The sequence below is a fragment of the Piliocolobus tephrosceles genome, chromosome 14 (genome assembly GCF_002776525.5).
Source record: "Piliocolobus tephrosceles isolate RC106 chromosome 14, ASM277652v3, whole genome shotgun sequence".
In the NCBI taxonomy this organism is placed as follows: Eukaryota; Metazoa; Chordata; class Mammalia; order Primates; family Cercopithecidae; genus Piliocolobus; species Piliocolobus tephrosceles.
This window is the reverse complement of record NC_045447.1, coordinates 42,660,642-42,683,264: the sequence shown is the minus strand read 5'-3', so window position 1 is coordinate 42,683,264 and position 22,623 is coordinate 42,660,642. Positions and strand designations below refer to the sequence as shown.

Here is a 22,623-nt window from a genome sequence, read left to right as displayed (position 1 = left end):
AAGCGACTTTACTTCTTGGAGCCTCAGTTTCCTTCTCTGTAAAATAAGTAGAGTAATCCTCACTGCATACAATGATTAGAAGCATTCTTAATAGTGCTGGGTAGCGAGTAATGAATGCTGTTTCATCTCCAGGAACTCTTATTTTTAGAACACTCCTAGGTTGTAGGCATTGTTATTATGCTCCCTTTGCAAAGGAAAAAAAAACCGAGAACTGAGAGGTAATGGAACTTTTCCAAAATTACATAGGTTAAAAAGCAGCAGCACTGGGATTTGAACCTAGGCAGTTTTATTCAAGACTACATTTTTTTTTAACACTATGTTATGTGTCTCTAATTACATAAGGTACCCTAGGAACATAAGGTGTTTGGTGTGCAGGTGTGCGGTGAGGGAGAGATGGGGCCACAGGGGTAATAGGATCACTGTGGACCCATGTGATGCTAAGGAGTTAAGACTTTGCTGCATGATCAAGAAGGAACAATGGAGGTGTCTTCAGCAGGAGAGTCACTGGTCAGGTCTGTGGTTGAAAAAGATCACTGGCAGTATGTGGAGGATGAAAATAGGAAAGACTGGAGGCGGTTACTACAGCCTTGGCAAGAAATGGTGAGGCTCCAACGAAGGCAAGGGCAGCAGGATGAGGGGGAGGAGACATGTGTAAGAGAAGTTAAGGAGAAAGAGCTGGTTGGACTTAGTGGCCAGTAAACTATGAAGGCCAGGAAGAGGGAAGAGTCTAGACTGTCCCTTTGGTTTCTAGTTTAGGTGCCCAGAGGAAGGAGGTGCTGCTACCAGTTGAGATAGAGAAGCAATGCAGAAGGGGTAATTTGGGGGAAAGATGTGGATTTGGTTTTGGCTCTGTTGAGACTGGGGCACCTAAGGGACATTTAGGCGATGTCCAGCAGGCAGTTGTGTCTCTGGGTTTGGAAGACAGAAGGTTTGGCTGAAACCATGCAGCTGATAGAATTGCTCTGTGAGAGTGAAGGGAGAAAAGAGGCCAAGGAGGGGCATGAGGGCAATGGCAAAAGAGGCTGAGGGGCAAGAGGGACCAGAATGAGAATCTGAGGAGAGCGGGGTCAGGGCCTGGGTCCAGCACCTAGAGAGGCTGACACTGACGCAGGTAGCTAGGAAATGGAGGGGGACAGGGCAAAATTCCACGGGGAACATTTGTGCTCACCGGACAGGAGAATAGTTCTTACCTTACTTTCTGACAAGTGCTATGCTCTTTGGTGTTTAACTGCCTTGGAGAGAGTAATTTGATGATTAACATTTATCTACAAACTAATTTTTAAAATTAAACTTTATTTTGAGAAAATTGTAGATTCACATGCAATTGTAAGAAATAATTCAGAGAGACAGAATACTTGATTTTTAAAAAGTTTTCTTTATTTCCACTATGGCTTCAGATTCTTCCACCCTCACGGCGCTTCTGTCTCCTGGGGCAGAACTTTGTATACTACATCTAGTGCAAAGACCCCCGAGGAAAGCAAAAGGCTCACTCAGCCCGTGGATCTGGGTGGCAGAGGGCTGGGGCACTGAGAGAAAAGGGAGCTTTGGGTGCAGTTACGTAGGAGGTCTTTCAGCGATGGAGCCACTCAGGAGTTTCTGGATAGACTCCTGGATTTGGAAATGAAGGTCACAGAGGAGGAGCACCTGCCTTCATCCAGACGTTGGCTCCAAAGTGCTTCTAGTCTTCCCCTACTGCCCTTGGATGAAGGATGCACTTGTTAACATCTGCCTGTGCACCATCCCCAGAATGATTTAACATCCCAATCTGGTGGTGCCTCATCCCTACTTAGAACTGCTCCCATGAACCTGCCAGTGCACTGAGAACACGGTGCAAACTCCTTGACCAGGAATTGGCCCCTGCTCACTCCCCTGCTTTATGTCTCAACTCCTGCCACTCCCTCTGTGGGATCTCTCTCATCTTGGGGTCCTTGTTCCTGTGGTTTCAACCTGAAAGGCTGTCTCCACACTCGTCCCTTTCATTGGCCAATTCCACTGGCCTTTCAGGTTTCCATTTAGAGCATGTCCCCTCCAGGAGGCCTTCACTCTGTCAGTGCAGGCCTGTGTGGTGCCCTTGGCCCTATGGGATCGGGCTATTGTTACAGGAACTGGACTGTATTTTAATAGTCCTAGACTGTACATTCCGTGAGGCCAGGGACTGCTTTATTAAAGGTGTATTGTATCTCCAGTGTCTAATGCAGGATATGGACCTAGTAGGTGTTCAGTAGAGTTCAGCACAGAAAATAGTTCGTGCATAGACACACGCATTTGGGTATAATGGTCAGAGAGGTGGTAGGGTAGGACCAGAACCAGGGGAGTGGGGGTCAGAAAAGGGCTGAGTGCAGAGTCCCAGGGCGTTCCGGCATTTTAGAGCTTCTGGTTTGAGGAACCCTCAAGGAGACCGAGAAAGTGACTGGAGAGGGCCAAGGAAAGCTGGGAGAACAGTTTCCCTGCGCGGAAGGAGTTTACAGAGACCGGGGAGGTGGTCCACAGTGCCTAACGTGGGCCCACGCTTTCCCTCTCCCTTCAGCCGAACACCTGCGGGGCATGGGGGTCAGGGGGCGAGTCAGAGTCATCTGCGTCCCCCAGGGTTCCCCGTAGCTGGGGCTTTTCCTGGCGGAAACAAGGCGTGAGAAGGGGGTCGTTTTGGGAACTCTTCGGGGTTCCAGTTCTGGCCCAACCCCACGGGTCTGGGTGACCTTGGGGAGTCCCTTTCCTCTTCCAGCCTCAGTCTCCCCCTGGGTACTCAGCGGACGCTGCGTGCCCCGGCGGTGAGCTGAGGCAGGCGGCGGAGGCAGGGCCCTGGTGGGAGCAGGACCGCCCACTGCGGCGGGCCGGGACCTCGGAGCCCGCGGAGGCTGTGCGCGGGGCTCCTCCCCCGGGGCGGGGGTCGCGGCGCCGGCAGCTGGCGGCCGCGCAGCTGCAGCCTCAGCACCTGCCGCCGCCAGACGGCGCGGGCGCGGCCCGGCCCGGCCACCCCCTCCGGCTGCAGCCGCGGCGCGGGAGGCGGAGCCCGAGCCGAGCCGGAGCAGCGCTGCTGCCCGAGCCTTGGCCGCGACTGTGCCCGCCGCTGGGCGGGGCCGCCCCTCTCCGAGAGCGTCAGCCCGCTAGGTCCTTGTCCGCGCGGGCGGCACCTCCTCTGCAGGTAAGGGAGGCGTCCCGGCACCGCAAAGTTTTGGGGAGACTGCCTGTCCCCACACCCCGGGCCTGCGCCTAGGCTTCCTCTGCGCCGCCCTCCGCCTGCACCACCAGTCCCGGGTGACCCGCGCCCGCCTCCGGTCCTCGTGTCCCCAAGCCCGGCTCGGGGGCGCGTCCGTAGGCTACCTAAGGACCTGCCACCGTGAACTGCTTGCACAGTAGCGATGTGTGTTTAAGTTTCCGAGATCTGCATGGTGTAGTGAGTGGAAAGAGCGGCAACGCGGGAGGGGGAGAGACCTGGGTTCAGGTGCGACCGCGGCCAGTGCCAACTTTCTGAGTGACCTCAGACCAACCGTCCCTGTCCGTCCTCGATGGCCACACCTGAACCAGAAGGGGTTCGCCAGGGACGATCAGCTGCAGTGCCAATGCCTGTGTTGTCATTTTTTGAGTAGAGGGGCATCCCTGAGTGTCTCAGCTCCAGAACTCATTGCAGGTGGAGAGGAATGACCCACGGAAGTGAGTCTCTGGGGTCGCGTCGCTAACTTGCAGCAGCTTTGGCTGAGCTTTAGAAGGGGCGTTGAGTCAGCCTCGGGGAGCAGGGGATGCTCCTAGGGTTAGGAGTCAGGACTCTGGCTTCTGGTGGCTCCTCTGCCGTCCACCCACCGTCTGTGTGACCTTGGGCAAGTGCCCCCTGCTTTTGCCACCTATGAAATAGGGTGGAAGTCGTGTTCACTAGATGTTCGCTCTTTCAGCTGTAAACTCTGGAGAAGCGGAACCTCCGGTTCTCTGCATTTAGTCAGTTTGGGTGGAGGCAATATTTCACCAAGAATCCATCTAGCACTTGCAAATGAGCGTTTAGAAAATAAAGGAGGCATTTGCAGTTTGCTTTGGAAGTCCCAAAATAGGCATGGGGAGGATTGGTGAACGCTCAGCTCGCCTTCTTCAGTGCTTTGGACCATCATGAAATATTCAACGACATAATGATTTGTTTTCAAAGTGGCTTATAGATCAGGAAGCGTTTCTGTTTGTGAGTCGGTTATTTTTGTAAAAATCTCAGAATGGTTGTTTGGGGTAAAAAAATGCACTGTTCTAGGGGTCTTGACCTAGAGGCCAGCATCTACTTGTTTCTAGTCTAAGATGATGGTTGAGATGATTTCCAATCAAGACAATTTCGGGCATCCTTTGGTCGGTGTTGAGTGTGCGTACGGTTAAGGAGCCAAGTTCATATTTTCCAGGACCGGCGCATTCTGGCGCAGCCACAGCAAAACAAGCACGAGGTAGTTAACTGTGAGATGCTAGAAGGAGAACTTTATTCTTTTGCTCGATATCTTGTTCCCCTTGTGCTGCAATTAGTGTGTTCCCGGTGTGTGGGTGAAACGCGTTACCATGAAAGGATTCTCGCAGAAGTGATTTTATGATTTTATGTCCTTCCTCGACATCCTGGTTTTAAGTTACAAGCATTATGAAATCAGAGAGCTGGTGAGGGTGTGCCTGGTGACCAGAGCAGAGTTGTGGTACTTAAGTTTGCCTTTCCTGAATAAGACCCCATCCGCGAAGCTAATTTGTCCAGAGCCTTTTATCTCTCTGATGCATTCAAATGCCACCAGTCTTTTCCCTCTTCATTCTCTATTGGTTCAGCAAGCACTTTCTCACTACTCATTCGGGAGGCACAAACATGAAAATTACCAACAGGCCCTACTGTCAAGGAGCTCAGGTTCTGGTGAGGAATAAAGAGGCTCGTGCCACAGGATCTTCATTCTGGGCTTTATGGCCTGGGATCCCTGTGAACACTAAGGAGGGTGAATTCCAACTGGAGATATTGGAGAAGGCTTTACAGTGGAAGGTGGAAGAAGAGGATTTCAACAGGTGGTGAGGAATAGAAAGGCCATGTGTAGGTCAAGGAGCTGGTACGAGCAAGGAACTGGTGAGAGCTGGGAAAGCATGAGACAGATGAGAACAGTGAGCCAGGTGGGAAGCACAGAGAAGGCAGAGCACTTCAGAGAAAGGGCAGCAGGAAGAGGCTCTGGAGACTCTGAACCTGGGTTGGAATCTTTGCTGGCTGTGGAGTATTGGACCTCCGAGTCTCACTTTTTTTATTTGTGAAAGGGGAATAATAATAATTCCAAACTCACAAGATTAAATGAGATCATGTGTAAAAGTGTCTAACAGGGTGTTTGCATGTGATAGGTGTTGGATAAAAGTAAATTCTTTTTATCAGAGGGTTTATAGGCAAGCTGAATAAGTGTTTGAAGCCACCATTGGAGTAAATAGTGCTTTTTGTTTAAGCATGTGCATTGATTTTGAACCTCATCACCAGCAGAGAGTTCTTGTGACAATGTGATGTGTACTTGAGGTGCCTCCTAATTCAAGGGGCGGGGGCTTTTTGTTATTTGGAGGGTGTTCAGATCAGATACTAACATCAACAACAATGTCCTGTAAATACTGTTAGGTGGTGGGAGGTCACAGAAGGCTAATCAGAAGGCTCAATCCCTGCCTCACACAAGCTTATCACTATGTGCTCAAGAACCCAGGTTGGTTGGGTGGGGGGGTGCAGATCTGACAGTCAGACACAGCTCTAAATATATCAGCAGGTAATGGCTCCCTTCTGTCTTAGATTTGCAGTGGTTTCAAAGAATGGGACACAACCTGGGCAGCATAGTGAGACCCCCATCTCTACAAAAAATTTACAAGTTAGCTGGGTGTAGTGGGTGTGCACCTGTGGTCCCAGCTACTTGGGAGGCTGAGGTGCTGAGGTGGGAGGATCACTTGAGCCTCACTCAGACTGCAGTGAGCTATGATCATGCCACTGCACTCCAGCCTGGGCAGAAGAGTGAGACTCCATCTTTAAAAAAAAAAAAAAAAAAAAAGAGGACAGGAAGGTGAAGAATAACATTGCAATACTTTATGACCCTGTGTAGTACCATGTAGCATCTATGGTACTGTCCTTCATTTTTTTCAATCAATGGTTATTCATAGAACACCTGCTGTCTGCCAGAAAATTGTTCTAGGTGCCTCGAGAATACATTGAAACAAAAGGCAAGGTCTCTGCCTTCCTGGAGTTCATATTCTAGTTGGAGAAAATAATGAACAAGTCATTACATAAATAAGGTAATTACAGGGTGTGCCAAAGGCTGGGAAGAAAATAAGCGGGGAAATGTGAGAGAAAGTAGTAGGAGTGGGACTCCATTGGGGGGTGGTGAGGGCAGGCCTATGTGAGCCAGTGAGAGCCACAGGAGAGAGGGAGCCAGTCTTGCCTGGAGCTGGGCGAGGGTCAGTGCAGCTCTGTGTCTGTAAGAGGTAGGGTAGGGTAGTTCTGTGTATGAGAATGCAGACTCTGGGGCCACACCACCTGGAATTGAATACTTGCCCCTTGGCTAACTAAATGTATTCCACTATCAAGTTATTTAATCTTTAAACTGAGCTTCAGTTTTTTCATCTGTAAACTAGGGGTAATAACAGTACCTCCTTGAGAGGGTTGTTGGAGGACTGAATGAGTCGATACATGTAAAGTACTTAGAATAGTGCCAGTTATATAGTAAGCACCAAATAAAAGTTCAATTGAGGGTGAGAGAAGGAGGAAACTATTCCAGGCAGAAGGAACAGCAAATGCTAAGGCCTGGAGGCCTGAAGGGGCTTGGTGCATATACGACTAGACGGGCTGTGTGTGCAGGTATTATCCTCACAGTTATCAGGGAGACTCCTGAGCAGGCTCTCTGCCTCTTCAATACAGAATTATATATTTTAGGAATTTTGAAGAAATGACCACCCACAGCACTTTCACTTGCAGGATCAGGCCGAATGGTGTGGTGAGCTGCTGCTGCTGCTGCTGCTACTGCTCTGGGGACATTGCACAGTAGATCCTTCTTTAGGATCTCTTTCCCTCCTTCCTTCCCTGACCCTGGAGGTGCTCATTGATGCATAAAGGGAAAGCAGGAGTGGATCTGAGCCCCTGGTGTCACCAGCCCTGGTACGAAAGTACTGGCTCTGCCCGCTTGCTGTGGGGTATCATTCAGCCATCATCCCCTCCTCCTCCCAAGCTGGAAACTACAGCAGGGGAGGCTAATCATCTGTGCCATCTCCCTTGTTCACTCCTTACTGAAATCTACTCAGTAAGAACCAAGTGACCTTGCCCTGTAAAGTAACAGTGAGCAAGCCCTGTTATTTTTACTTCCAAAATCTCTCTCAAATATGCCCCCATCTTTCCATTCTCTCTGAGCATCAGGCTTCGGTGCTCTATACTGTAAAGTGTGGCTCTGATCTCATCATGCTCCTCCTCAGAGCCTTTCAGTGGGTCTTCCCTGTATGGATACTGAAGTCCCGAGTCCTCAGCCCAGCAGGCATGGTGGGCTACCTCCATCCTTTCTGTCACACCCCCTCCTCTGCACCTTGTCCCCCCTCTTTTTTTTTTTTTCTTTTCTTTTCTTTTTTCTTTTTTGTTTTTTTCTGAGATGGAGTCTTGCTCTGTCGCCCAGGCTGGAGTGCAGTGGTGTGATCTTGGCTCACTGCAAGCTCCGCCTCCCGGGTTCAAGCAATTCTCCTGCCTCAACCTCCTCAGTAGCTGGGACTACAGGCACCTGCCACCATGCCTGGCTAATTTTTGTATTTTTTCATAGAGACAGTGTTTCACCATATTGACCAGGCTGGTCTCGAACTCCTGACCTTGTGATCTGCCTACCTCAGCCTCTCAAAGTGTGCTGGGATTACAGGCATGAGCCCCCGTGCCCAGCCCCCCCTACTCTTAATACCCCTGGCCTCAGGTCTCTAGGCCTTTGCTCCCCCGTCTAGCCCCTCTGTCTAGCGTGTGCTTTACCCTTGGTGGTCCTGCCTACGCCTGAAGGCTAAGCTCAAATCCTACCACCCCTAGGAAGCTGTCTTCCAGATCCTCTCATCCCAGGGATTTCACTATCCCCTGATACTTGGTACCTCTCATGGAGAAATCATTGCTGTCAGCCTTGAAGGATTTTGTGTGCAGTTACTTGTGTATGTGGCCACAGCTCACATAAAGCCCTTGGGAGGGCCGGCGCAATGTCCTTCTTCTTTATACCCCACAGCCCTTTTCACAGAACCTAGCCCTAATGCAGGTCTTTACTGGATTGACAAAAGCCTGTGATTTTCCCGAGATCTGAAATGATCTGAGTCAAGCCAGAAGCATGAGGCTGATGCTTGTGCGGGGGGCGGGGGGCGGGGGGTGGGGGGGGGGGGGGGTTGCATATGGTTCTCAGCTGAACTCACTCATGGCATTCTGATCCCTCAAGATGTAGATCCTTCATTTGATGATGGGTTGATGCAACCTCCAAGATGAATCTGAGTTTCGAATTTAGTCTTTCAGTGTGCCTATTTTAAAGGAATATACCATGTAAAATTTGAACCTTGAAGCTTTTGATAATCATTGTTTATATTACAAAAGCATTATTTAACTGTAAAAAAGATCAGTAGAGAAAGCTTTCAAACACCAAATATACCTACGCACTTAATACCATTCAATGTATAAAATTTTGATTTATCCACAGTGATTGTAGTTGTACTTTTACTGTATCCTGAGATATACACTAAACTTAATATATGTTCATGGAAGCAGTACTAACAGTGGCTTAAATTTGTTTTGGTAACTACAGATTACATTATGCAGGTTTGCAAATCTGAGACTTTTTTTTTTTTTTTTAGTTAACTATCTGCCTGAAGGACAGTGGGAAGCCAGACTTGGTGCTCGGCAGATTGATATGAGGACAAAAGCCATTATTTTCATTAAGTGACACAGTGTTTTCAGGAACTCACCTGATGTTTAGAGACCTTTTTGCCAGCAGTTAGAAGTGGTTCAGGCCACCAATCATTTCTCAAGCTGGCTGCTAAATGATATGTGCCCTTAATATTAGTTGTTTTGGTGAAAAAGAAAAAAAAAACACTAATTACAAGTTGGAAAAGATAAGATGGTAAATTTAAAAGTTCTTTTGACTTCTTTCAAGGAATGATCTGAGAACCTCAGCTGCTTCAGTAAAACGGTGATATGGCAAAATTTCAAAATCCTGAATGGAAAGAGCTTCAGAGGAATTCATCTGGATGCAACAGTGCATCACTCTCTGAGATTTTTGACTTAAGAGAAGACAGATGTGCAGGCAGCTGAGAAATGCTGTGCTTCCTGTTCTCTGAGTGTCTAGAATGTAGGGTGTAGGCTACAGTTTGTATTAAAACCAACGATAACAATCCCACCTCCCCTGCCAGTTGAAACCCCTGTCTGATGCTGACTTGTGGCCATTCACATGTGAAGCTTCTGAGTTACTGCTTTGTTGTGTTCTTTGCTCCAATGTAGAGTTCAGAAGGATGCAAAAGGAAAAGCAATTATTAAAAATGAGGATGGCATGTATTTGTTCTTATAAAAATAATTTATTTGGTAGCTGCAGTCTCTGTTCTCTCTGGCTTTCTCTGGAAAAAGACACCAGTCCAGACTGTCCAGGGCTCCCCTGGTACCTGTGAATGTGCTGTTAGTTCCTGGTCTGGTTAGAAGATGATGTCTCCGTGGAGATATATACTTGGCCTCTTTCTTTCCCCCTGGGGTGAGGGACATTTTGTGTATAGGAGATGGAAGAATAGATGGTCTCTTTCTCAAGCTCATTCCTGGTTATTTTCAGTACTTAGCTCTTTGCAAAAGCTGCGTAATAAGTGTCTTAGTGAGAGTTTGCCTTGTTCATGTGCTGAAAACCTAGATTCACACATATGTTTCCAGATATTTTAGCTACCAGTCATAGACCCTCAAACAAGACCGCCAGCTCCGGAGATGATCAAGTACAGCCTTTGTGTGGTGCAGGAATTCCCCTAGCATACCCAGCCTCCCTCTGCTTGGACCTGCCAACCCCCCACCACCCTCCTATTCCATCCTCAGTTGGCTCTGGTTATTACAAAGTTCTTCATTATTTCAAGCCAAAAATCTTCCTCTCGGCAATGTTTGCCCCATTGGCCCTGATCCTGCCCTTTGAAGCCCCACACAAAAAATCCGTTTCTTCCTCCCTATGACAGCTAGTTAGGCCACTTGGACCTTCAAAGACAGGGATCAGGCGCCCACATCTTCACTTCTTCAGGCAGAATGCCCACTTTGGCCCCCTGAAAAGCTAAGAATGAGACACAGCTGTGCAGGTGGGGGTCTGATCCTCCCAGAGAGGAGCAAGCCCACTGCAGCCTCACTTCAGAATCTGTATTTGCGTTAGCACAGCCTGAGGCCTGTTAGCGCCCGGTGGGTCCTCCTACTGGGCTCTGCACTGGGCCACTAGGGAACTGCATGCACTTTGGTGTCAGAGAGCCCCGAATGTCCTGGCCCGGTGGTTGATGTGGGGTGGCCCCAGGTGAGTTAGCCCCCTCTCTGGGATTCAGATCCCTCATCTGTCTGACTACTTCTTAGGTGCTGTATTTTTTCCTGTGGATGCTGTAACAAATTATCACAATCTTGGCTTGAAACAGCAGAACTGTGTCCTTTAACAGTTCTGGAGGCCAGAAGTACAAAATTGAGATGTTGGTAGTGCTGCTCTCCCACTGGAATCTCTAAGGGGAATCCTTCCTTTGTCACTTCCAGCTTCTGGTGGCCACTGGCATTTCTTGTGGCTGCATCACTCCAGTCTCTGCCACCCTGGTCACATTGTCTCCTCCTGTTTCAAATCCTTGTTTCACTCTTATAAGGACACTTGTTGAGATTTAGGGTCCACCTGGATAATCCAAGGATAAGCACCTCATCTAAAGATCATTAATTTAATTACAGGTGTAAAAATCCTTTTTTCAAATAAGATCACATTTATAGGTTCCTGGGATTGGGACTTGGAATTTTTTTTTTTCTTTTTGAGACTGGATCTCACTCTGTCACCCAGGCTGGAGTTCAGTGGCATGATCAAGCTCACTGGAGTGCTGATCTCCTGGGCTCAAGTGATCCTCTCACCTCAGCCTTCTAAATTGCTGGGACTGTAGGTGCACACCAACTGGCTAATTTTTTAATTTTATTTTTAGTAGAGATGAGGCCTTGCTGTTTCTCAGACTGATCTGGAACTCCTGAGCTTAAGCAATCCTCCTGCGCCAGCCTTCCAAAGTGCTGGGATTACAGGTGTGAGCTACAACATCCAGCCAAGACTTGGATATCTTTTTAGGGTGGCCACCATTCAACCATGGGCTCTCTACTGCCTCTACTTTTGCAACTCCCTTTTGTTTCTATTGTGTTTGAACCCAGCTCTCCAGGGTCACTGGCCTCAGATCCTCAGGCCACATGTCTTCTGTCTCCTCCTTCCTTCAGCATCCTGGCTGCTACTCTGAAGTGTGCCAGGGCTTTTCCGATCACTCCTGTTATACAGATGTGGGTGGGGCCCTCAGGGATTAGGCTGCCTAAGAGAAAGCTCAGGTCTTCCTGCTGCATACCCTCGTTTCCACCAGCATGCTGTGGCTAGTCAGTGGAGGCTCTATCAGTGGGAAGGAGAAGCTGTGGCTGTTAAAATATTCATTGCTGGTTCTTAGACTTAGGGAAGATCCCACAGTGAATGTGCTCTGGACAAAGAAGGGACACATTTTCCCCCTAATTGAGGGAAATTATTTATATTTTCAGTGCCCAAATACTCTGTAAAAAATCAGGAAATGCTCCGTGGCAACGCTGTAAGAGCGTAGTGGTATGATCTTCTTGCCCTACAACTAGCCTGTTTCAGAAGTTCCATGGTCCTTTAAGTGTGATCTCCATTCTGCTGCTGGCTTCTGGGCTCTCCAAATGCAACTCCCACTAAAACGTGCTTTTCTCCACAAAGGGAGTGTGCTGCTTTCTTTGCAGTTGACTTTTCAAGCTCTGGAAAAAAAAAATGCCGAGGGGCAAGCAGAAGAGCTGGGTCTGGTGACGTTGGTAGTGGAGCTGAGGGAAGCAGGGGGAGGGTAGTGGCCTGGGAGGGTCTAGATACTGAGCAGCTCCAGACTCTGCCCACTGCTGCCCCAGGATTCCTGTCTGACGGCATCCTCCTAGATGGCTGCTCCACTCATTTCAATGTGCTTTGCTAAGAAAGGCCTGTGTGGGGATGGGGGCTGGGGAGGAGAGGTGGGGAGGGAAGAGAGGGATGAATCAGACAGCCCCTGCCCCGCCCGCGGCTGGAAGTAAGTCAGTGCTGGGCAGGGTACTGCGCTTTGCAGAGACCCTTGGGAACCTAGCAAGGGCTGGCCATGCCTTGCAGGGAGATCTAGGAGGGCTTCTGGGAGGGACTGGCATTTGAACCGAGCCCTAATGGGTGACTAAGAGATAAAGAAGAGAAAGATGGATAGAACAGTATATCCAAAATTGACCTCAGGTGGCCCCCTTCCTGGTCATTATCCAATGGAGCTGCACTGGAAGAAGCTCAGGTGTGACAGGGACCTTAAGGACCATCTAGTAAGGAAGATATTCAGACTGCACTGCTTAGAGATCTCCACTTCTCATTTCTCTTGCTGGGTTTAAAGAACAGTGATTTTCCATTTTGACAAGGCTTGTTTGGTGTAGCCACTTCAAAATATCCCCACACCAAAATATAACACTTTGGGATATCTTTTCCAGACTGAGGGAGCCTTCCCTCCTGCCCCCTCATTTCTGCAAGGCAATACTCCCCAGACTGTGTGGTCATGGGGTGTTGCTGTGTAACCTTCCGCACTTGACTGTGAGCTTCCTCGGCAGGGACTGAGCCTTGCTGCTCATTCAATACAGAGCCCAGAATGAGGCTTGAGGGGTACAGTGTTGACTGATGAAATGAATGAATGCATGACTATGACAACTTCCTTAGCTGCATCTGGTTCCCAAGTGTCTTCATTGGTCTCTACGGTCATCAGTAGTGTCCTGGCTAAGTCAAGAGCATATGTGGGCCTCTGTGTTTCTCCATCTTATATTCTCTCCTGGAGTTGGTTTGCTGTATCAGCCAAGTGCTAGCAGAGACTCAGAGGGGTGGTGCCCCCTCTCTGCACTTTGAAACGATGGGGAGGCTGTGGCCCTAATGTCCAGCCCCTGAAACTGCTGCCTGTTGTTCTGGGACATGGCCAGACTGACCTGGGAACTTGCTTACTCGGGCCAGCTGGCTCTTCTTGGTGCCTTGTAGTCTTAGTACTAGAGCCACAGAGGCACGAGGGTGCAGGGGGAAGTGCCCAGGTGACTCCATCAGGCCTGAGTTTACCAGCTGCATGATCTGAGGCCCGTTGTTTACTTGCTTTCTTAATTGATTATCTGTGCATGTTAAACTTACAGAAAAGAAGATACAGGGAAGATATGATGGTCCCTGTTTTCCACTTATACACGGTAAATATTCAATAAATGTTAATATTCTTTTTATATTATCTGAAGGACTGTCTTGGAGAAGAGAGGTAAAACTGGTTCTATGTGTTAGAGGCTGTCTGGAACAAAGTTTAATTTTGCCTCAAGTTATCATCCTTTCCAAATTTCATAAAGCCCCCCAGTGTCCTAATTCCTCAAGCTTACAGCATTCCTGACATCTTTGTTTCTTATCCTCTTCCACCTCCAAACTACCACCACCTCTCTGTGTAAATTTGAAGGTTGCTTCCCCTTGTCTGGGCCTCAGTTTCCTATCTGTGGACTAGGTTATATCCAAGGTTCTCTACAGCTTCGATACTACATTTAATTTCACAACATAGATAGATAATCCATGTCTTAGACTGTTTTGTGTTGCTATAACAGCTTGTTTGGAGGTTCTAGCAGGGGAGCACAGCTACTGGTATACCCTTGACTGAAGACCAGTCCTCCTTTATCAGGGATGGTCGTCCTCTTTGCCCAAGCATGCAGCTTTGGGAGGGATGCACATGGAGTGGTGAGGGAGGAAGGGGACACCTGCCTAGCCAGCCAGATCAGCCAAATCAACCCTGGTGACCAGTGGGGTGACAGATGTCACAGCCAGATTGCCCTCACTTCCATTTTGCTATAACAGAATACCACAGACTGGGCATTTATAATAAATAAAGATTTATTGGTTGTGGTTCTGGATGCAGGGAAGTCCAAATCAAGAGGCCTGTATCTTTCATGAGCCTTCTTGCTGTGTCATTCCGTGGCAGAAGGGCAAAGAGAGGGCAAGAGGAGTGAACCCAATCCCACAATAATAAACCCATTCCCACAATAACAGCATTATTCTGTTCATGAGGGTGGTGCTCCCATGTTCCAAACATCCCCTATTAGGCCCCACCTCCCATCACTGCCATTTTGGGGATCACGGTTTCAGCACATGAACTTTGGGGGATATATTCAAACCATGGCCATTCATTATTTGAAAAGTGATGTTCTAGGCCCCGGAGCAAATACAGATGGAGTTACAGTCCTTGGCCTTATAAAGGTCACAACCTAGTGTAGGGACAAATAAGAAGTCAGCATCATGAATGCTATGGTAGGGGATGAATACAGGGCTGAGAGATCTGAACCGGAACAGGGAGAGCCTAGCCACTTGATCAATGTATGGGCCCATTGCCCTCAGGGAGGAGCTGTCTAGAAATGTTTGTCACTGCATAAAAACATGAATGATGGAGACCAGGGCCTCCTAGGTGGCACTAGGATTTTTTGCTTTGAATTGGAATTATCAGTATGGAAAATCCCAGCAGAGATGACCTATGTGAAGGACCTTCTTTCCTCTCTTAGTCTCCTGCCTTCCTGGAAAGAAAAAAAAATATCCAAGTCTTCAGAATAGATTGACCTTTATGTACAGAAGCTCTTGGGACACGCAGCTCAGTTTAACAAGTACTGTTTGTGTGCCTGAGAAATGTCTGGGAAGATGCAGAATCACATGTGTAAAGAGAATTAATCTACTTTTTGCCATGATTGTGTTCAGAAGCTGATTTTCAAAGACAGTTTCAATTTTCCTAGCTGTCTGGGTGACAGTTAGATGCGTACAACCTGTGCACACTCATCCCTCTTTTGTATTTAGTCTGCCCAATTTAATTTGTTTAGATTCCATAGGCTTTTATTGATTGTCCCTTAGAAGTTTAGCCTAATGTTGACAGCCTAGGAGTGTGAGAGACATCATTAGCCAGAAATTTCTTTTCTAGCTGGACTAATAAGTCTGATACCCAAGAGTCAGTGAACAGAATGATCTGTTCATTGGGGATTGCTGAGTAAATTGGTGTGAGTGCCAGGATTTCTGCCCCAGGCTGAGAGATCTGGATAGATGGATCCTGAAGATGATTCTCCAGGAAGGCTTTTGGAGGAGTCTGCATTGGAGATGTGTCAGGTGGGCATTGCGTGCCAGAGTGGAGATGCAGGGGGAGGGGGCCGATCAGCAGATGAACTTAGCATGGGTATTCAGCTTGAGCTAACTTTCCAGTCTCATCCTCAACTCATTGTTCTCATGCCTTAGTAATGAAAACATTTATTCAATGCGCAAGGCTCTAGCAGGCCTCTGGATTTTTGCTTGTGCTATTTCCTTTGCTTAGCCTCTCCACTGCCCCACTCCATCTACCAGTAAAACTCCTAGTTATTTTTCAATTCTGGTGTTCTTCTGCTGTTTTGACCTCATGACTTTGCCTCTCCTGGCTTCTCATAGTGATTTGTTTATATAGTCATCCTTCAGAATCCCATAGGCGATTGGTTCCAGGACCCCACTGCAGATAACAAAATCCATGGGTGCTCAAGTCCTTTATATAAAATGGTGTGATGTTTGCATATAACCTATGCATATCCTCTTGTATACTTCAAATTATCTGCAGGTTACTTATAATACTTAATAGAGTGTAAATGCTATATAAATAGTTGTTATACTTCATTGTTTAGGGAATAATGACAAGAAAAAGTCTGTACATGTTCAGCAGAGGCACAACCATACATCTTTTCCCCAAATATTTTCCGTTCAGGGTTGGTTGAATCCACGGATGTGGAAGCCACAGATAGAAAGGGCTGACTGTACTTCTGTTTTAGTTTGGTACCTGGAGCATGACAGACGCCCAAGAGATATCACCTGAATAAATGAATAACTGAATAAATGACTGATTATTAAGTTCTGTGTCTGACTCACCTGCTGGAACTGTGAAATGTTTCCTGGGAGAGGAGTGGAGGGCACCGAGATGAAAATGTGGGTGACAGATTCAGAGCAGGGAGACCACTGGGCTGCCCTTGGTGGTGGGGTGGGGGAGATACCCTTTGGAGGGGGTGTAGGACATCGACTTTTATTTATTTATTTATTTTTACTTTAAGTTCCGGGATACATGTGGAGAATGTGCAAGTTTGTTACATAGGTATACGTGTGCCATAGTGGTTCGCTGCACCTATCCACCCATCACCTAGGTTGTAAGCCCCACATGCATTAGCTATTTGTCCCGATGCTCTCCCTCCCCTCACCCCACCCCCGATGGGCCCGGGTGTGTGTTGTTCTCCTCCCTGTGTTCATGTGTTCTCATTGTTTAACTCCCACTTATGAGTGAGAACATGCGGTGTTTGGTTTTCTTTTCCTGTGTTAGTTTTCTGGAGGATGGCTTCCAGCTTCATCCAAGGACATCGACTTTTTGATGAATAGAAGCACACAGTAAAAATATTCTCTAAGATATACTACAGACATTAAACATTCGGGGAAAAACCTGACTCTGGAATAATCAAAGAACTACAAATAAAATCAGCAATGAAAGCAAGGAAAAGAACTGCAAACAGAAGCCCCCTTATAAATCTAATAAATTAGGGGTGACTGAGTAATTGGGGGAAGTAATTTTCTACTGACTGAGGGAGCATAATTGGGATAGTCTTGTGGGGGGCAATTTGGCTATATCAAAATCATTAAAAACTTGTATAGTCTTTCACCCAGCAGTGCCATTCCTAGAAATTTATCCTAAGAGAATAATTACAGATGTACTATCAGAGATGTTTATCTCAACATATTTGTAATGCAGACATCGAAAATCAACCAAATATCCAGAAATAGGGGCTCAGCTTTAAAAATGGCACTCTTATCTATGGCAAATAAAAAATAATGTTGTAGAATAATAAAGACACAGGGAAGTGTTTACAGTGTGTTTTTCAGTTCAGAAACCAGCATATATGGTAAGTTCGCAATTATGTTGAAAATGTGTCTTTTCACACAAAAAGACTAGAAGGGTAATTAGCAACTTATAGCTTTTAGTGGACAATTTTTATTATCTTCTCTCTAAAAAAGAAAACTTTCAAAATTTTCTGCCAGCCACATGTATTACATTTATAAGAGAAGGGAAGCAAGTGTCAATTAAGAAAAAGAGAGAAGCTTTTGGAGAGCATTGTTTGAGCATCACTAGGTGGAAAACTAAATGGGCACATCATTTATCTTGCAAATTCCAGACAGGTAGTGTTTTCAGAAGGAAGAGTGGTCTTAGGTCCATTTGTGTGAGTATATTTATAGAAGTGAAAGCTTTGGGGGAAGGAAATAGATTGATTTTTTTTCCCCTTGAACTTTTGAAATTATTTTTTCCACTCCATTTGTAATTGAGCCCAGGGAGCTATTCTTATTTCTTCCTTTCTTGGGCACTGCGTTAGACCTAAAAATGTTAACTGGCTTAGGATGTGGGTTTTGCTAAAATGATTCCCCTTGAAGTCTTCACTGGGCTTTCTCATGCTTAAAAGTGGGGTCCCACAGAAGATCACTTTCTACCTAATGCACTTTGCTCCTGAATTCTTTGGCAACGTTGGGGTGGTCAGAAACCACTCCTGCCTTATGGTTCTGGACCCCATCAGCCACATGTGAGGGGCTCAGGAGTATGCACCTGTGTTGGCACTGTCTGTTGGAGAGGTTTATTTAGGGGCCAATCTGGCATCACCTTATCCTGTGGACGTAACATTAGTCTGCAGAAAAAGAAATCAGAGCTGGGTAGAATCTCTTTAAATATTAAAGATAGTGATGCCTTTTGCCACACATCTCCAAAGAGCTCTGAGCGTTTCAGACATTACCTCATCGTTAATTTTCACAGTGTTCTTGGGTGAGAAACTGATGGCAAGTATTCCCTGGTCTCCGTGTGGGGCAGAACATAGCAAATTTTAGGTAGGTAGTAGTAGTTCTCCTGACTAGATATCAATTGCTAAAAGAAAATGGGGGCATTTTTTGAGCATCTTCTTCACAGTTGTTCTGCATTACTCAGAAATTAAATTGCCTTCCTGCGTTTTGCCCCACTAACACTTACCGAGTGTCTACTGTGAGCAAGGCACAATGCTGACTACTGCGGCTAGGAGCGAAATGTAAATGTCCTTAGTCCCACACTTGGGGCCTTTGGTGATCTGGCTTCTTCCACCTGCCACTTGTACCCCGATACCTCCACCCTACTTCACATACCTTTTATGCCTCATCGTCTTCATCCTAAGCTGAACCTTTGGTCTTCAGGGTAGCCCAGTGCCATCTCCCTTCTGTGCACTTTATGCCCTTCCCCAGGTGCTGCCCCCATTGCCTTTCTCCCTACCCCTGCAGGTCTTACTTTCCTGTCCTTCATGCTCTGCTCACCTTCTGCACAAAGCTTTCTCTGATAGCTCACTCTACTTTATCCATAGCTGGATGGGATCTCCTACCATCAAACTCCCAGGCATTCTACTAGTCTCTCTGCACTGGTCCTTACTCTTTTTTACTTGTATTTTAGTGATTTATATGCACTCCTTGATGACTTTTCAAGCTTCTTGACTGAAAAGATGTGCAAGTACTCAATGCATAAAAGAATGAAATGGGCATAATTTCAGGCTGGCAGTCACCAGTTTGTGCCTAGCCTTCTGAGGTACAGAGTCACTGATAGAACCCTACTTGGCCTCCCCTCTCCTTTGATCCTTCTTCACTGAGGCCCTTTGATGCCTCCCAGTCGGTTCTGTCCTTGCCTTGCATCAGTACCCATACCATCTTTCAGTTCATAGCTGTGTATTGAAAAGTATTCCTCTCTTATGGTATTTTGGGGAGACACAGGAAAAGATAGACAATAGGAGCATGCTTTTTTTTTTTTTTTTTCCGACAGGGTCTTGCTGTGTCACCCAGACTGGAGTGCAGTGGCGTGACCTTGGCTTACTGCAACTGCCGCTCCCCTGAGCTCAAGCGATCCTGCCACCTCAGCTTCCCAAGTAGCTGGGACCACAGGTGCGCACCACCGAGCCCAGATGTTTTCTTGTATTTTTAGTAGAGACAGGGTCTCACCATGTTGGCCAGGCTGGTCTAGAACTCCTGACCTCAAACGATCTGCCCACCTCAGCCTCCCAAAGTGCTGGGATTACAGATGTGAGCCACTGTGCCTGGCCTGAAGCAGTTTTAAGGTTACCCCTGGGCTGGCCACGATGGCTCACTCTTGTAATCGCAGCACTTTGGGAGGCTGAAGCAGGAGGATTGCTTGAGGTCAAGAGTTCAGGACCAACCTGGCCAACATGGTGAGACCCCCATCTCTACTAAAAATTAAAAAAAAAAAAACAACTTAGCCAGGTGTGGTGGCACACACCTGTGATCTCAGCTGCTTGGGAGGCTGAGGAACAAGAATTGCTTGAACCCAGGAGGCGGAGGCAGAGGTTGCAATGAGACGAGATTGCGCCACCACACTCCAACCTGGGTGACAGAGGGAGACTCTGTCTCGAAAAAAGAAGAAAAAAAAAAAGAAGGTTACCCCTGTGCTTATTTCTTTTTCAACCTCTGTAATGCACACCACCCACACTGCATGGGATCCTAAAATTGCAAAGGGCTTTATCCAGAGTATTCTTTGTCCATGAGCTGGCACGGGGGCTGAGATCATCCTGTGCTCCACCTGTGGTAGGCTGTGTGAGGCTGGGCAGGTTATTTAATCTTCCTGTGGCGTCATTTCCCCATCTGTTAAGGGGGGATAATGTGCTTGGGGGTGACCTACCTCCCTGGGTTGCTGTGAGGCTTAGTGAGCTAATGCCATTGCTATTAAGTTTAACTGAACACGACTAGGCAGAACTAGCAGGAGACCAAGTATTATGTGGCACAGAATAAACTCTACAACTATAAAATGGATGCATCCTGAGACCTTGGGTGTCATCTTCTGTGTTGCCCTTGGCACAGAGGAAGCCAGTTTGCCAATCAAGGACCTCTAGGGTTTCCTCTGTCAGCTGGCTCAAGTGGTTGAGGTCTTGAGGATAAGAATGGCATCTGCAGGACTTCTGTGCCTGTTGTGCTGAAAGGAGAAGCCAGATTTGTTGAAAGGCATAGCTGCAGCTGCCCAGTATCCACAGATGAGGAGGGTCACGGTCCTGTGAGGAGGGGGCCTGTGCCACAGAGATACCACCCAACTTTGCCCACATGGCCTGGCAGTCAGTTTTACTTGGGCTTATCGATGAGCTATGGGAAGGTCATTTGATATTCACATTCTTGTGGCCGCAATGTTGGGAATGTGGCCTTTTATCTTTAAAAATAGCTATGTGCTGGGAGGCCCGGGAGCAGTGTCCTGGGATGGAGGGGAGGTACCAGCAGTGGGAAGAGGTGTGGATTTCTTTCCGTGGAAGAGTCCCTTCAGCTCTGCGCCACTGGTAAGTTGGTGTTTGCTCATTCTGTAATGTGTGCTGCTTTCTCTAGACTGTTCTTGGAAAGGGAATTGTTTTGGTTCTTTTCAATTGTGGTATCTTCTCCATATCTTAAAAAAATCTGTTTCCGTGGTATATTTGTTCTTGAGCAATTACCCTTTATGAAACTTGTTTGAGTAAGATTCTTTCAGTCTTCATAGTTGCAATTTATTTATTATGGGTTCTTCTCAAATTTAACTGGTAATTATTTCTCACATTTGTTTTGTGTTTTCAAAAGGCAGCATCCTTAACCATTATATATATAAATAGGATAATCATTAAATACTTTTGGAACTAACTTGCCAACAGGTTTTCAAAATTGGGGGATCATAGGATGTGAGACCCCAGACTAGAGACTTTCACATTGAGTAAGTCTCTGTTTCAGATGGGTGCAATGATGTCCTGAGAGGGTAATGAGTCATCTTTGGTTACACAGCTAACTAGTGACTGAATCAGGGCTTGGATCCAGGTCCACTAACTTCCTTGTCCATGCCTCTCTGGTCAGCTCTGTAAAATTTAGCCTCTGAATTACAAGTGAGTGAAAAGGGGGGAAAAATCACTACCTAATTTAACTTCTCCATATGTCTTAATTTAATTAAAATGAATCTTCCAGTTTTAGAAATGCCTATGCCACAGCTGATCCCTTGACCTTGATTCGCTTGATTCCTTTGATGGTCTGCATTGAGGATTCTTCAAGTGTGGTCTCCACCTGTCAAGAGCTTGTGAGAAATGCAAACTCTCAGCCCCACCCCAGACCTAGAGAAACTCTAGGGGTGGGGCCCAGCAACCTGTGTTTTAACAAGTCCTCCAGGTGATCTGATAGGCAGTGAAGTTACAGAATCACTGCCTGCCATGGCTTAAGTCATCCTCTCCATGTGTTTGACACCCAGGGCAGTGACTCACTTTGTCTCTTTTGTGGATTCTGAGTTTTCTTTACCGAAGAGAGAGTTTCTCTGTTGCTACTGCCAGCTTTGAATAATGATCCCCTTTCTCTACTCTGCTTCTCTGCATTACTACTATACACACACACCTAACAGGATTGAAAGATAGGTGGGCCAAAAATGGAAGTAAACAGGCTGGGCGCGCGGTGGCTCACTCCTGTAGTCCCAGCACTTTGAGAGGCCGAGGTGGGTGGAACACCTGGGTTCGGGAGTTCGAGACCAGCCTGACCAACATGGAGAAACCCCAACTCTACTAAAAATACAAAATTAGCCGGGCGTGGTGGTGCATGCCTGTAATCCCAGCTACTTGGGAGGCTGAGGCAGGAGAATCGCTTGAACGTGGAAGGCAAATGTTGCGGTGAGCCAAGATCACGCCATTGCACTCCACCCTGGGCAACAAGAGCAAAACGTCATCGTAAAAAAAAAAAAAGAAAGTAAATAGGGAATTTCAACAAAAACAGGTTTACAGATAGAAAAAAATGTCTCAACCACTGAGGTATGTTTTCTGTGTTTAAAACTTGCTACTTCTCTAAGTACACTGATAAATTAGACTGTGTCTAACTGTAATTATACTGGGTTTTTCTATCATTTATTTGTTATTTTATTCATTCATTCTGCAGATTTTTTGTACCTTGTATTTGCATGGCACATGTTAAGTGCTGGGGGGAGATGTATTCGAATTTTTCAGGAGGTAGACAACATGTTCAAAAGTAACTATAATCTAAGCTAGCCAGTGATAAATACAGGAGAATCATCTTTAGTAAAAGGGCTACGGAAGCCTAGAGATGGTAGAGAGCATGTGTGAGGGAGGGGGACATCAGGGAGGACTTCAGGAAGACAGCAGCATTTAGACGAAGCTCAAAAGGAGGTGGAATTTGACATTGAGAGTTTGGGTGTGGGTAAATAACATTCTAGGCAAAGGTGCAAAAAGATCAAAGCATGGCGGGAGGCTCAGTGCAATTTGTTAGGATGGGGGTTATGTGAAAATGATTAGAAAGAAATGAGGCCATGTAAGTAGGTCAGTGTCAGAAGGAGAAGGATCTTCAAATACTCACTTAGGAGTTTGTTCTTTATCCTGAAGGCAATGGGAAGCCA

At 46.8% G+C, this 22,623-nt stretch overlaps 1 protein-coding gene across 3 annotated transcripts in view; it reads left to right on the top strand.

Moving 5' to 3' along the window:
• Positions 1 to 22,623, top strand: part of FRMPD1 (FERM and PDZ domain containing 1) — a 146,304-nt gene that overhangs the window by 44,862 nt on the left and 78,819 nt on the right. Inside the window, exon 1 of one of the 3 annotated variants that reach the window (XM_031934002.1) lies at positions 3,002 to 3,142. The exons of 1 other annotated variant lie outside the window; for it this stretch is intronic. The gene's annotated coding sequence lies outside the window, so the exon portion shown is untranslated. Of the gene's footprint in view, positions 1 to 3,001; positions 3,143 to 19,971; positions 20,555 to 22,623 lie in introns of those variants that run through there. One more of the 3 variants, XM_023203156.3, reaches the window with a different exon arrangement.